The sequence below is a fragment of the Hyperolius riggenbachi genome, chromosome 3 (genome assembly GCF_040937935.1).
Source record: "Hyperolius riggenbachi isolate aHypRig1 chromosome 3, aHypRig1.pri, whole genome shotgun sequence".
Classification (NCBI taxonomy): domain Eukaryota; kingdom Metazoa; phylum Chordata; class Amphibia; order Anura; family Hyperoliidae; genus Hyperolius; species Hyperolius riggenbachi.
Window position 1 is genome coordinate 399,793,806 of NC_090648.1, and position 16,661 is coordinate 399,810,466.

The 16,661-nt window shown below is 45.7% G+C and overlaps 1 protein-coding gene across 6 annotated transcripts in view; it reads right to left on the minus strand.

The window, feature by feature from the left end:
- Positions 1-16,661, minus strand: part of TENM2 (teneurin transmembrane protein 2) — a 4,210,084-nt gene that overhangs the window by 1,931,753 nt on the left and 2,261,670 nt on the right. The gene's annotated exons all lie outside the window — the stretch shown is intronic.

Here is a 16,661-nt window from a genome sequence, read left to right on the forward strand (position 1 = left end):
AGTATATGTAGTCAGGGGGTATATGTCCCCAGTATATGTAGTCAGGGGGATATGTCCCCAGTATATGTAGCCAGGGGGTATATGTGCCCAGTATATGTAGTCAGGGGTATATGTGCCCAGTATATGTAGCCAGGGAGTATATGTGCCCAGTATATGTAGCCAGGGGGTATATGTGCCCAGTATATGTAGTCAGGGGGTATATGTCCCCAGTATATGTAGTCAGGGGGTATATGTCCCCAGTATATGTAGTCAGGGGGTATATGTGCCCAGTATATGTAGCCAGGGGGTATATGTGCCCAGTATATGTAGCCAGGGGGTATATGTCCCCAGTATATGTAGCCAGGGGGTATATGTGCCCAGTATATGTAGTCAGGGGGTATATGTCCCCAGTATATGTAGTCAGGGGGTATATGTGCCAGAATAGGTAGCCAGGTGTCCCCCCAGCAGGAGGGAAGCAGCGCAGAGAAGACGGAGAGCTGTGAGCAGCGGTGGAGAAGGGGGCCATCTCACCCCCCCCTTCTCTCACCTCGGGGCTCTCCTTCCCTCGCTCTCCCCTCCACAAGTAATGTGCGGGCAGCCGGCAGCGGGCGGGACTTACCTCTCCTCATTGTCGGAACACCGGATCTGCATGCCGCAAGTCTGGTCTGGTTCAGACCAGAGCAGCGGCACGCAGACCCGGCGCCGGAACAAGGAGAGGTAAGTCCCACCCGCTGCCGGCTGCCCGCACATTACTTGTGGAGGGGAGAGTGAGGGAAGGAGAGCCCCAAGGTGAGAGAAGGGGGGGGAGATGGCCCCCTTCTCCACCGCTGCTCACAGCTCTCCTTCCACTGCGCTGCTCCCTCCACACATGCCAGCATGGACGGCGTCCACCCTCGGGAAATAGTAAGTGGACGCTGTCCACGCCCCACTCGACCCCTGTATACCCCCCTCCCTTATGGACTATATTTCTTATCCCCCCATACCATCCATTACATCCTCCACACTCATATGGACTATATACCCCCCCCCCCCCCCATGTTAATGTTTTGTTTTGCTTAGGCAATGCTAAATGTATTTGGTCCTGCCAATAAAGCTTTTTTTTGGATTTGATATCTCTCTCTCTGTCTCCCTCTCTTTCTCCCTCTTTCTCCCCCTCTCTCTTTCTCTCTGCTTCTCTCTCTCTCTTTCTCTGCCTCTCTCTCTCTGCCTCTCCCTCTCTTCAAATCCAAATCTAATATATATATATATATATAGAGAGAGAGAGAGAGAGAGAGAGAGAGAGAGAGAGAGAGAGAGAGAGAGAGAGAGAGAGGAAAAAGAGAGTCAGAGAGCGAGAGAGAGTGAGAGAGAGATATTATATTTATAGTATACCTTATACGTAATATTTACAAACCAAATTTTTTTTTTTTTTACAATGAACACGTTCAGACAATAAGAGAAGAATTGGACGATATATATATATATATACAAAAGTATTCAGCCCCCTTGAAGTTTTCCACATTTTGTCACATTACTGCCACAAACATGAATCAATTTTATTGGAATTCCACATGAAAGACCAACACAAAGTGGTGTACACATGAGAAGTGGAACGAAAATCATACATGATTTCAAACATTTTTTACAAATAAATAACTGCAAAGTGGTGTGTGCATAATTATTCGGACTCCTTTGATCTCAGTGCAGTCAGTTGCCTATAGACATTGCCTGATGAGTGCTAATGACTAAATAGAGTGCACCTGTGTGTAATCTAATGTCAGTACAAATACAGCTGCTCTGTGAGGGCCTCAAAAGTTGTCTAAGAGAATATTGGGAAGCAACAACACCGTGAAGTCCAAAGAACACACAAGACAGGTCAGGGACCAAGTTATTGTGAAATTTAAATCAGGCTTAGGCTACAAAAAGATTTCCAAAGCCTTGAACATCCCACGGAGCACTGTTCAAGCGATCATTCAGAAATGGAAGGAGTATTGCACAACTGTAAACCTACCAAGACAAGGCCATCCACCTAAACTCACAGGCCGAACAAGGAGAGCGCTGATCAGAAATTGCAGTCAACAGGCCCATGGTGACTCCGGATGAGCTGCAGAGATCTACAGCTCAGGTGGGAGACTCTGTCCATAGGAAAACTATTAGTCATGCACTGCACAAAGTTGGCCTTTATGGAAGAGTGGCAAGAAGAAAGGCATTGTTAACACAAAGCATAAGAAGTCCTGTTTGCAGTTTGCCACAAGCCATGTGGGGGACACAGCAACCATGTGGAAGAAGGTGCTCTGGTCAGATGAGACCAAAATGGAACTTTTTGGCCAAAATGCAAAACGCTATGTGTGGCGGAAAACTAACACTGCACATCACTCTGAACACACCATCCCCACTGTCAAATATGGTGGTGGCAGCATCATGCTTGGGGGGTGCATCTCTTCAGCAGGGACAGGTAAGCTGGTCAGAGTTGATGGGAAGGTGGATGGAGCCAAATACAGGGCAAACTTGGAAGAAAACCTCTTGGAGACTGCAAAAGACTTGAGACTGGGGCAGATGTTCACCTTCCAGCAGGACAATGACCGTAAACATAAAGACAGGGCAACAATGAAATGGTTTAAAACAAAACATATCTATGTGCTTCTGTCTTCACAAAAGAAACAGCACTGTTGCAAACTACAGAGGCGGAAGAGTCTCAATCTTCTAACTGTAATATTAAATACTTAACGCAGGAAGAAGTGAAGGCAAGACTAAATAAATTAAAAATAGACAAGGCACCTGGCCCGGATGGCATGTATCCTCGGGTCCTAAGGGAATTAAGTTCAGTTATAGATAAACCCCTTTATCTTATCTTTTGTGACTCTCTTGCAACTGGCAGAGTCCCAGTGGATTGGCGTACAGCCCACGTTTTCCCATTATTTAAGAAGGGCAAAAAATCTGATCCAGGAAATTATAGACCTGTAAGTTTAACATCAGTTGTATGCAAACTATTTGAGGGGTTACTAAGAGATACTATACATGACTTCATAGTAGAAAATAATCTTATTTCTCAGCATCAACATGGGTTTACTAAAGACAGGTCCTGTTTGACTAACATGCTCAGCTTTTATGAGGTAGTGAATGCTAATATGGATATTGGGAATGCTGTAGATGTGATATACTTGGACTTTGCAAAGGCCTTCGACACTGTTCCCCACAAAAGTCTGGTGCAAAAGTTGAGGATGCAAGGACTGGGGAAGAGTCTGTGTTCATGGATAGGGAACTGGCTAATGGACAGAAAACAAAGAGTTGTGGTCAATGGATCGTACTCAAAATGGGAGACTGTTAGCAGTGGGGTCCCACAGGGGTCTGTTCTGGGTCCAGTGCTCTTCAATTTATTTATTAATGACCTAGTAGATGCAGTAGTGAGCAATGTTGCTATTTTTGCAGATGATACAAAATTGTGCAGAATCATTAACTCTCAGGAAGATAGTGTCATATTGCAACAGGATCTGGATAGGATGGCTATATGGGCACATACATGGCAGATGAAATTCAATGTTGACAAATGTAAGGTCATGCATTTTGGACGTACTAATGGTCTAGCACCATACAAAATAAATGGGATACAGTTGGGGACATCAAACTTGAAGAAGGACTTAGGAGTACTCATTGACAACAAGTTAAATAATCGTACTCAATGCCAAGCAGCTGCAGCTAAAGCTAACAAAATTTTGGGATGCATTAAAAGGGAAATAAAAACTCGAGATGCTAGCATAATATTGCCCCTGTTTAACTCTCTAGTAAGGCCACATCTGGAATATGGAATTCAGTTCTGGACACCACATTACAAAAAAGATATTGCAGTTTTAGAGCAGGTGCAGAGACGAGCAACAAAATTGATGCGTGGGATGGAAGGTCTCACTTATCGAGAAAGGGTAGATAAACTGGGTTTATTTAGTCTAGAGAAAAGACGCCTTAGAGGGGATCTAATTAACATGTATAAATACATCAGAGGGCAATATAATACCTTGGCGGATGAGCTTTTTGTCCCTAGGCCTTCTCAAAGGACTAGAGGACATGATCTGCGCATGGAGGAAAAACGTTTTAGCCATTTATTTAGGAAAGGGTTCTTTACAGTAAGAGTGATTAAGATGTGGAATGCATTGCCACAGGAAGTCGTTATGGCAAACTCTATACCTGCATTTAAAGGGGGCTTAGATGCTTTCCTTGCGTTGAAAGACATCCATGGCTACAATTACTAGGTAATGCCTAATGATGTTGATCCAGGGATTTTATCTGATTGCCATCTGGAGTCGGGAAGGAATTTTTCCCTTTAGGGGCTAATTGGACCATGCCTTGTAAGGGTTTTTTCGCCTTCCTCTGGATCAACAGGGATATGTGAGGGAGCAGGCTGGTGTTGTACTTTATACTGGTTGAACTCGATGGACGTATGTCTTTTTTCAACCAAAATAACTATGTAACTATGTGTTAGAATGGCCCAGTCAAAGTCCAGATCTAAATCCAATTGAGAATCTGTAGCAAGATCTGAAAACTGCTGTTCACAAACGCTGTCCATCTAATCTGACTGAGCTGGAGCTGTTTTGCAAAGAAGAATGGGAAAGGATTTCAGTCTCTAGATGTGCAAAGCTGGTAGAGACATACCCTAAAGGACTGGCAGCTGTAATTGCAGCAAAAGGTGGTTCTACAAAGTATTGACTCAGGGGGCCGAATAATTATGCACACCCCACTTTGCAGTTATTTATTTGTAAAAAATGTTTGGAATGATGTATGATTTTCGATCCACTTCTCACATGTACACCACTTTGTATTGGTCTTTGGAATTCCAATTAAATAATGCATGTTTGTAGCAGTAATGTGACAAAATGTGGAAAAGTTCAAGGGGGCCAAATACTTTTGCAACCCACTGTATATATATGTATAGAGAGAGAGAGAGAGAGAGATATACAGAAATATACATACCATAATCACATCAATACACATACACAAACACACGTGTATACATCAACACATCCTTTTCACAGCAAAACAAATACACATCTCTGGTATTTACAAAGTAGAAATGGTTTTTGCGCATGTGCTGTAGTTTGTGAACGATCGTTTTGTAACAATATGTATATACACACAGGTTTTTGGAACAATCGTCGTTACAAAAAATCCGCCAGGATGAATCTTTCGTTTCCAACGACTACGGTCGTTGATCGTTACATTTAATGATCGTTTGCGTGATTTTTGTAACGATTATCGTTAGACATGGTCGGGGAACGATCGTTTCAAACGACTATAATCGCATGTGTGTATGCGCCTTTAGTCTTCGCACGGGCAGTAGCCCTCCGGGATCCATGCCTCATTTATTTTGATAAAGATGAGGCACTGAACACTTTTGTGACTTAGGCGACTTCTCTTCTCTGTGACAATGCCTCCAGCTGCACTGAAGGTCCTTTCTGACAGGACGCTTGACGCAGGGCAAGACAGAAGTTGGATGGCAAATTGTGACAGCTCTGGCCACAGGTCAAGTCTGCGCACCCAGTAGTCCAACGGTTCATCGCTGCTCACAGTGTCTACATCCACACTTAAGGCCAGGTAGTTGGCTACCTGCTGGTCGAGGCATTGGTGGAGGGTGGATCCGGAAGCGCTAAGGAGAGGCGTTGGACTAAAGAATGTCTGCATGTCCGACATTACCATGAGATCGCTAGAGCGTCCTGTCCTTGCCTGCGTGGACATGGAAGAAGGTTTACTGGCAGTGGTACCTTTATTCCATTGTGCTGTGACATCATCCTTAAACGCACTGTAAAGAATAGCTGCCAGCTTGTTCTGCATGTGCAGCATCCTTTCTGCCTTCAGGTGAGTTGGTAACATGTCCGCCACTTTGTGCCTGTACCGAGGGTCTAGTAGCGTGACCACCCAGTACAGCTCATTCCCCTCAAATTTTTTTATACGGGGGTCCCTCAACAGGCTGGACAGCATGAAAGACGCCATCTGCACAAAGTTGGATCCAGACGTATTATCCAACTCCTCCTGCTCTACCTCAGTGATGTTAGGTAAGTCTCCTCCACCTCCTCCCCCCAGCCACGAACAATACCATGGGAACGTCGAGCAGCACAAGCCCCCTGCGATGCCTGCTGCGGTTGTTCTTCTGCCGCCGCCTCCTCCTCCTCCAAAGAAACACCTTCCTCATCATCCGAGTCCTCTTCCCCACACGACTCTTCCTCCTCCTCCCCCCTCTGTGCTGCCGCAGATGTTGAGGAAACATCTGAATCTGATGAAAATTGCTCCCACGACTGTTCCTGCCATAACTGTTCATGCTCCTCCACAGCTTGATCCACCACTCTACGCACGGCACGCTCCAGGAAGTAAGCGTACGGGATCAAGTCACTGATGGTACCTTCACTGCGACTCACCAGATTGGTCACCTCCTCAAACAGCCACATGAGCCTGCATGCTTTTCGCATCAGTGTCCAGTTGTTGACCCACAACATCCCCATCTCCCCAGATTGTGTTCTTTTACTGTAATTGTACAGGTACTGGGTGACGGCTTTCTCCTGTTCTAGCAGGCGAGAGAACATGACCAGGGTTGAATTCCAGCGAGTCGGGCTATCACATATTAAGCGTCTCACCGGCAAGTTGTTTCTCCGCTGAATGTCCACAAAGCATGCCATGGCCGTGTTAGACCGCCTGAAATGCCCACACAACTTCAGGACATCCTCTAAGCCTGGGTACTTTGACACAAATCTTTGAATTACTAGATTCAGCACATGTGCCATGTAGGGTACATGTGTCAGCTTTCCCAAATTCAAAGCGGAAAGGAGATTGCTGCTGTTGTCACACACCAAGTTGCCGATCTTGTTATGATCGCTTCTGCAGCGTTTACTGCTGACTGCAGTGGTATTGCAAACCAAGCAGTTCTAATGTCATTACATGCATTTGCTTGCATAGTTTGGTTTGCACTTAAACTAGTTGCTGATTCCATCTGCAGTCGCTCTGAAGTTAATGACAGTTTAATATGCTTTTGTGTAAACAAACATTGTCTGCTGCAATGGAGGGGCAATCCCTTTCCTGCAGGCTGCATATCATTGTCTGCCTTTTCCTGCTATCAGCCTGTGATTAATTACCATTCACTTGTGTGGGAATCTGCAGGTCTGCTCCCATTGGATGACCTCAGTATAAAGAACTGCTTCCTGCAATGCCTCATGGGCTACCATAGTCTCAGATTCTGTCTGTTACTCTGCCCGTGCCCCACCTCGTTCCTAGTTCGTGTGGACTGCGCTGACTCCTGCGAAGGGGTCAGCGAGTCCTCCTAGTTCTGCTCTTGTTCTAGAAGTTGTTACTTGCTTGTCTTGTGTCATATATTGGTTCATCGCCAATATATACGCATACTTGCGCATTTTGTTATTTTCCTTGTATTCGTGTTACGTTGATACATCAGTGTCGCTGATATATACGTACGCGAACTGTTTATTTCCTGTGTTCAGTTAGTCAGCCTTCCAGCACGTTTTGGTAGTTTGCGCATTTCGTGAGCACCCGTGCTGAGCTAGTATCTTGCTCCTGGTCCTGTTTGTGGATTGCGTTCATCTCTGCGAGGAGATAATGAATCCTTCTGAATCCTGTCCTGTTACCGTTTGTGGATTGCATTCATCTCTGCGAAGAGATAGCGAATCCTTCTGAGCCCTGTTCCCTGTATTACTCCAGTCTTAGTCAGAGTTCCTGCTTATGTCATATATCGGTTCATTGCCGATATATACATATGTTAGTCAGACGTTACAAATAGTTTCATTGATAGCTGTAATTGTAATACGCTAGGAAATCATACTTATTGTATATTTATCTGTGTTACGTTCTTCTATCTTGATCCTGCTATTTCCTGACTATCCTGTCCTGTCTTTGTGAGGCACGCCATTGCTGCAAATGCATTGGCTGCCTCATTCCAGTCTGTTTTATTGTGGACGCTTGCTGTCACTAAGTAGTGGCTAGTTAAGCAAGCGTTCATTCTGTCTACCTGTCCTGATCTCCTCAGTCCTGGTTTATGCGCTCAGCGCTACTTTGCGCTGAGACGTTATTACGAAAGTGTTGTTTGTGGCTGTTCGGATCTGCACCGGCTCTGTGCACCACAATCTCCTATTGGAGTCAGTCCTCTCCTCCACTAAACTGGGGATATCCTGATCCCTTGTGCTGGTGTGTGTACCTCCTTCACGTCAGCTTATGTGTTGCATGCTGACTATGGAGATTACACCTCCAAGCTTAACATTATGGTATCCCCATTACCAATCCCTATTGTGGAGGGAATTTCCAGAAATTATGACACTGTTTGTCAGGGGTCCTGCTCCTTTAAAAAAATTGAAAAGCTTGGTCCTGAAGTTACAGACAAATTTATATCAGAATTGGTTAAAGTTCTGGCCAATTCCGACTTTCGGGCTTCTGCAATTTCTACCTGGTCTGATTGGATCGTTTGTGCTCTTTTTAAGGGCAAACTTTTTGATTGGGCAATCGATGTCTTAGATCACACTCAGTTTAGACAAAGTCCTTTGCAATTTATAGCTTTTGTAATTCACAATTGGTTGCGCATAGATCCATTGCCTTTTCCTCATAATGAACTCCTGGCAGCAGGCCAATCAGCTGCTCCTTTAATTGCTTGCAAGAATGAGCAGCAAGCAGAAAGTGTTACTGATAATTTTCCTGCAGCTTTGAATAAATCACCAAAAACAGCAAGGTCAAAGGCAAAACGCAAACGTTCTAAGAAACGTGTCCAATCTGCAGAATCGTTATCTTTAGCGACTGCGCATCAGACCTGCAATGAGATTCTGCCATTAACAGATAATGAAATGCAATTGTCTTTCAGGGGAGTTAAATGGACTTATGAAACTACTAATGAACTTTCATCACTGGCTAGGGAAAATAAAGATTTTTGTTTAAAAGAATTATCTGAGTATGATTATGAGGATATATTACAGAGTATTGAACAAATCAATCTATTCGTGCAGCAAGAAAAATTTGCATACACTACAGTCCAACACTTGCTACAGGTATTGGAGATCCTTAGGAATAAGAAATCTGCCAATCGCCTGCTAAATAATCCAATGTATGTTTCTGCCAAAACCACATTTGCAAACTGTGATCTGCCTGTTAAGTATGCTTGGAATCCTCCATTTGAGAAAGGAGAGATGGAAGCTCTGGTCAATGAATGGAAGAATGATTCAAGTTCATTTTGTCAATTTTACAGTGCAAAAAGTGAATTAGTATTGAATGCATGCATTAAGTCTGCCTATAACCTAATAAAAACTGGTGTGTGTGGGTATGACCTTGTGGCTCCATTGATCGATGTGTGGAAAATGATTTTGGACGATTTTTATGCGATTCAATCAGTTGATACCAGGGAAGACACACTGTCAATTGGAGACTGTCCCACTTCTCCAGTTACTGAGTCCTTGCCATGTCTTGTGAATGTTCCTGTAACTCCACCCTGTACCATGGATAACTCAGTGTTACTTCCCAGTAAAACAGAAGCCACTGATACTTTCTTAACTTTGCCCTGCACAAATTTCTCAGCAGAGAATCCAGAGGTCCTGCTGACTTCTGAGTCCAGCCTAGCCAATACTCATGAGTCTTTGTTCAGTGAAACAGACACCAGAAAAATCTTGCCTGTCTCTGCAAACACTTCTGCAGAAATTACCTGTGTTAATAAAGTTCAACTCCTGTCTGATCCAGCAGATGCCAATAGATGCACTACATCAGTTTCCGAGTCCCAGCAATCCTGTCCAGAAACCTCAGAACCCCAGCATCTGAATTTTCCAATTTCACAATTGAATGGTGATTTAGATGCGCAAACATTGTGTTTTGATCTTCCTGTTTCTACACCTCACTCTAGCTTCGTGAATAACTCAGAGCGTCTGCTATGTGAATCCGAAATCGCAGAATTATTACCGTGTTCAGAAAATGTTCTAGTAAATTTGCCCTGTACCATGAATTGTGCAGTAGATCTCTCCAATGAAACTCAGGTCACAGAATCATTATGCTGTCCAGCAGGTGCTTCCATGGTTTTGCCCTGCAATATGGACTGTTCAGTGATCCTGTCCAGTGAAGCTGTGGTCGCAGAGTCTTATGCTTCACCCAGTACTTTGGATACTTCAAACCCTCTAGCAGAGGAGTCTGAGGCACTGCTTACCTCAGTTGGTGTTGCAGTAATATTCACTTGTCTAGCAGCTGTTTTGGAATTACAGTCTGCTCTAATAAAACTTGATGAATTTCTGCCCAGCGAAGCAGAAGCCATTGAAATATTGTCCTCGTCAGCAAGTGTGTTAGATACCTTGCCCTGTACACAGTCTGATTTAACCAATGTTGTTGAGTCCCTCTCCAGTGTTGTAACAGCTGAGGAACTCCAGCCCTGTCCTCTGAATGTTTCAAAAGTCTTGCCCTGTAACATGGATGATTCTGACTCGCTGGAAAAAATAATAGAAATCTCAGAATTTCAGTCCGGGTTAATGAGTGTTTCTGAAACCCAGCCCTGTATCCTGGAAAATTCTGGTTTTCTGCCCGGTGTGGCAGTAGTTCCAGAGTCCCCTTCCTGTCCAGTGAGTTTCTCAGTTTTGCCTAGTTCAGTGGGGATTGCTGCAATATTGACTTGTTTTGCAGCCCTTCATGAGCTCCAATCCAGTGTATTTGATGAGTCTCTGTCTAGTCCAGAAGAAGCTATGGGAACCCTGTCTAGTTCAGTGCATACATCAGAAGATTTGCCCTGTCTTGTAAATGCCCCTGAACATGATTTGTTAATAACCCTGCTGGAATCAGTGACATCTAAGTCTGATCCTGCAGTTTTTAGTGAGAATCCAGTAACTGTGAAGTCTAGTCATGATGAATTTTTTTTGCCCGGTTATGGTTTCGGTCCTGTCTTGACTGACTTTGAGGTTCGCAGTTCCTTGACATGCCCAGAGGTTTCTCTTGTGCCGGTGTGCCCAGATGTGCTTCGTGTGCCAGAGTGCCCAGATGTGTCTGTGTTAGCGTGCTCACGTGCTTCCCTAGTGGAGACATGTTCTGGTGTTGCCAGTTGGCCTGCATGCCCGGAGATGGTTCTGGTCCCTAAAAGCCCTGATCTTGATGTTTGTCCTTGTGACCCTGACTCTGGAGTTGCCCTGGGTTCCATAGGGGTTCTTGATAGTTCTCCATGTGAGCCTAAGGGGCGTTCTGACCTGTGGGGATCTCTTTGGAGCTTCCAAGTGTTCTGGAAGATCTCTGAGGAAACTTGTCCTGGTACCTTGGACTGGTTCAACAGTGGGTTTTGTGTTGGTAAGGACAGTTCCGGTGGGCATTGCAAAGGCTTTGGCGTTTTTGGACAGTCCCTGGAAAGCGGTGGGTATTGCTCAGAGAGTTTCTTGGGGTTGTTTTCTGGAAGTCGTGGTTCTGATGGGTATCACACTGAGGCTTGTAGTGCTGACGGGCATGGTTCGGTAGGTTTTGGTTCCAATTGGTCTAGTTTTGGTGAGACTGATTCGGGAATTTGGTTTTGTCGGGCTGATCCGACCTTCATGAATTTTCAGTCAGATCAGTTTGCTGGATTTCCCACTTCTGATTTTTTGGTTTGGGTGGTTCAGGAGAAATATGTCAGTTTTTATAGGCGTCCAGAGGCCGCGTTTAAGGGAGGGGGTACTGTTATGATCGCTTCTGCAGCGTTTACTGCTGACTGCAGTGGTATTGCAAACCAAGCAGTTCTAATGTCATTACATGCATTTGCTTGCATAGTTTGGTTTGCACTTAAACTAGTTGCTGATTCCATCTGCAGTCGCTCTGAAGTTAATGACAGTTTAATATGCTTTTGTGTAAACAAACATTGTCTGCTGCAATGGAGGGGCAATCCCTTTCCTGCAGGCTGCATATCATTGTCTGCCTTTTCCTGCTATCAGCCTGTGATTAATTACCATTCACTTGTGTGGGAATCTGCAGGTCTGCTCCCATTGGATGACCTCAGTATAAAGAACTGCTTCCTGCAATGCCTCATGGGCTACCATAGTCTCAGATTCTGTCTGTTACTCTGCCCGTGCCCCACCTCGTTCCTAGTTCGTGTGGACTGCGCTGACTCCTGCGAAGGGGTCAGCGAGTCCTCCTAGTTCTGCTCTTGTTCTAGAAGTTGTTACTTGCTTGTCTTGTGTCATATATTGGTTCATCGCCAATATATACGCATACTTGCGCATTTTGTTATTTTCCTTGTATTCGTGTTACGTTGATACATCAGTGTCGCTGATATATACGTACACGAACTGTTTATTTCCTGTGTTCAGTTAGTCAGCCTTCCAGCACGTTTTGGTAGTTTGCGCGTTTCGTGAGCACCCGTGCTGAGCTAGTATCTTGCTCCTGGTCCTGTTTGTGGATTGCGTTCATCTCTGCGAGGAGATAACGAATCCTTCTGAATCCTGTCCTGTTACTGTTTGTGGATTGCGTTCATCTCTGCGAAGAGATAGCGAATCCTTCTGAGCCCTGTTCCCTGTATTACTCCAGTCTTAGTCAGAGTTCCTGCTTATGTCATATATCGGTTCATTGCCGATATATACATATGTTAGTCAGACGTTACAAATAGTTTCATTGATAGCTGTAATTGTAATACGCTAGGAAATCATACTTATTGTATATTTATCTGTGTTACGTTCTTCTATCTTGATCCTGCTATTTCCTGACTATCCTGTCCTGTCTTTGTGAGGCACGCCATTGCTGCAAACGCATTGGCTGCCTCATTCCAGTCTGTTTTATTGTGGACGCTTGCTGTCACTAAGTAGTGGCTAGTTAAGCAAGCGTTCATTCTGTCTACCTGTCCTGATCTCCTCAGTCCTGGTTTATGCGCTCAGCGCTACTTTGCGCTGAGACGTTATTACGAAAGTGTTGTTTGTGGCTGTTTGGATCTGCACCGGCTCTGTGCACCACAATCTCCTATTGGAGTCAGTCCTCTCCTCCACTAAACTGGGGATATCCTGATCCCTTGTGCTGGTGTGTGTACCTCCTTCACGTCAGCTTATGTGTTGCATGCTGACTGTGGAGATTACACCTCCAAGCTTAACAGATCTCCAGCTGGTGCGGGGTCAGCCACTGATCCACCTGTTTGTTAAGAGCAGCCAGGAGAGCTGGTCCAGTGTGATTCTCCTCTTTGAGGCAAGACATGTCTAAGATGGCGTGACACCGTCGTACCTGGGGAGTGGGGCTGTGTAGCTGGAGAGGAGATGGCAGCACCAGTAGAGTTGAAGTGCGACTTAGCCAAGGAGGAGGAGGAGGAGGACAGCGAAGAGGATGTAGCAGGATGTTGCAGGAGGAGAGGAGGTGACAGGAGGCCTGCCTGCAAGCCGTGGAGGTATCACAAGTTGGTCCGCTGCACAGCCACGTACTCCCTGCTTGCCATCGGTCACCAGGTTGACCCAATGGGCTGTGTAAGTTATGTACCTGCCCTGACAGTGCTTGGCAGACCAGGCATCCGTGGTCAGGTGGACCCTTGACCCAACGCTGTGTGCCAGAGATGACACCACTTGCCTCTCAACTTCACGGTACAGTTTGGGTATCGCCTTTTTAGAGAAATAATTACGGCCTGGTATCTTCCACTGCGGTGTCCCAATGGCCACAAATTTATGGAAGGCCTCAGAGTTCACCTGCTTGTATGGTAACAGCTGGCGAGCTAACATTTCCGCCACGCCAGCTGTCAGACGCCGGGCAAGGGGGTGACTGGCAGAAATTGGCTTCTTCCACTCAAAGATTTCCTTCACTGACACCTGGCTGCTGTGGGCAGAGGAGCAGGAACCGCTCAAGGGCAGAGGTGGAGTGGAGGAGGGTGGCTGTGAAGGTGCAAGGGAGAAAGCAGCTGAAGATGCTGCACCTGAAGGATGAAGAGGAGAAGGAGGGTGACTTTTCTTTTGTGTGCTGCTTTTGCTCAGGTGCTCTTCCCATTGCAGTTTATGCCTTTTCTCCATGTGCCTTTGCAAGGCACTTGTCCCTACGTGAGTGTTGGCCTTTCCACGGCTCAATTTTGGGAGGCAGAGAGAACAGATAGCATTGCTCCGATCTGAGGCAGACACATTAAAAAATGTCCAAACCGCTGAGCCCCCCTGGGATGATGGAACTATGGTGGCATCAGCAGCTGACGTTGAAGGGCATGTTGGCTGGCAATACATAGGTGGCGATACATAGCGCCAGACACTGCCACCAGCTGTTTCTGATGACGAGCTCTCCCTGCTTCTTTCAGGAACTCGTCTCCTCCTACTCCTCTCTGACTCCCCATTTTCATCTCCTCTATTGGGAACATACGTGGGATCCGTATCATCGTCATCATCATAATCATCCTGTCCAGCTTCGCTTGCCTCAGACAACTCCAAAACTGCACCAACAGCAGGTACATCATCATCTTCACACATTACGTCCATAGTGTCGCCTAACTCACACATATGAGGTGGTGTAACTTGCTTAGCGCCTTCATAATGTTGCAGCAGTAGTGGGTGTGAATCAGTGATTTCCCCACCAAATAACTCCTGCAAAGTGTCAAATGCAGCAGATGTGGTGCTTGTAGTAGCGCTGGTGGCTGCGGAAGATGGTGTTCTGTGTTAAATAGTCAAGCATGTCCTGACAATCTTGGGAGTTGATGGGACGTGCCTTCTTCTGAGCACTGTACTTTGGACCAGGGCCGCACAGGTAGGTATATACAGTGATGAGGTGGGTGTACTAAACACAACAGGTAGGTATATGCAGTGATGGATATTACAATGTGCACCTGTCCCACACAGACAGGTAGAAGACAGGCACAATGACACTGCGTGCGCTCAACTCACGTAGGTAGGTGGGTGCACTGTGAACAACAGGTAGGAAGGTATATGCAGTGATGGGTATTACAATGTGCACCTGTCACACACAGACAGGTAGCGAACAGGCACAATGACACTGCGTGCGATCAACTCACGTAGGTAGGAGGGTGCACTGTGGACAACAGGTAGGTAGGTATATGCAGTCCTGGGTATTACAATGTGCATCTGTCACGCACACAGGTAGTCACTGAATGTGCTGGGCCTGGCAGTGGCACACACACAGTATGAATTAGCATGGCTGTCTATGCAACACAAGTGTCAGTTGGACACACAGAAAAAAAAATAGATCACAAGAACAAGATTAGCTCTCAAAAGAGCTGTTGTGGGGTGCAATTTTAGCAATAAGAATCAGCAAGGAGCAAGCTAAGAAGCCTACAAGAGCCTAACTATTCTTTCCCTATGAGAGTCAGCAGCAGGAGCTGTTCCTTCTCTATTTACTGCAGGCACATGAGTGAGTGTAATGGCCGGCGGTGCCTGCCTTTTATAAGGGGGGAGTGGCTCCAGGAGGGAGTGTAGCCTGATGGGCTACAATGTGCCTGCTGACTGTGATGTAGAGGGTCAAGGTGGACCCTAATGGTGCATTAGGGGGGCGAACCAAACTTCCAGAAAAGTTCTCTGCGATCGCGAACCACCAAAAGTTTGCCGGGAACCGTTCAGGCCATCTCTACTTAACATGACTTCAAGGTCTGACTCATGGCATATCTCCTCATGGAACAGATCCTTCAACATCACTGCCTCCCAAGCCTCCCAAGAGATCAGAAAAATGTCCCATTGCTCTAACCACTGGGATAATCATCTCAAATTACATTGGTTCTGTACCATGATCAAATTATCCAGGTTTCAACCTACAAAATCCTCTCTTTGTTGGAGGAGCTGTGGTGATGTAGAATCACTTCCACACATAATGTGGTTCTGCACTCGAATTTGCCCCCTTTGGAAGCAAATTGAAAGGATTATCAATCGCCTACCCCCTTATTGCCTGGTCTAGCTTTGCTCCATCTAGATGGTCATCTATTACCCAAACAAGATCAATTAATAATTTCTCATATCCTTATCGTTACATGATTAGCCTTAACATCCTATTGGCTTTCTACTGATTGCCCAGTTACTAACATTCTTGCTAAAGTCGATTTCCATCTTCATGCAGAAAAATACTTCCAGGCCAGAGAAGGTGAATTACCGAACTTTCTCTCCCAGGTTAAAAATTGGCCACGTTTATACGACTATACTTAAAGAGAACCCGAGGTGGGTTTGAAGAATATTATCTGCATACAGAGGCTGGATCTGCCTATACAGCCCAGCCTCTGTTGCTATCCCAAACCCCCCTAAGGTCCCCTTGCACTCTGCAATCCCTCATAAATCACAGCCACGCTGCTGACAAACAGCTTGTCAGAGCTGGCTGTGTTTATCTCTATAGTGTCAGTCTGCTGCTTTCCCCGGCTCCTGCAGAACTCCAGTCCCCGCCTGCATCCCTTCCCTCCCTGCTGATTGGAGGGAAGGGACGGGGGCAGGGACCAGAGCTATGCAGGAGGCGGGGGAGCAGCTGAGACTGACACTACAGATGTAAACACAGCCTCACAGCACTGCTGTGATTTATGAGGGATTGCAGAGTGCAGGGGGACCTTAGTGGGGTTTGGGATAGCAACAGAGGCTGGGCTGTATAGGCAGATCCAGCCTCTGTATGCAGATAACATTCTTTAAACACACCTCGGGTTCTCTTTAAGGAGTAATACCTCTCCACTTACCGCCCCCCTCCCCCCTCCCCCACACAGTTTCAGTTCTGTTCTTATAGTTATAGAATTATTGCTATGTTCTCGTGTGTTTACCTTACTGGTGCATTATATTTCTATTTTAGCTAATATTATTTCTATTATAATTAATCAT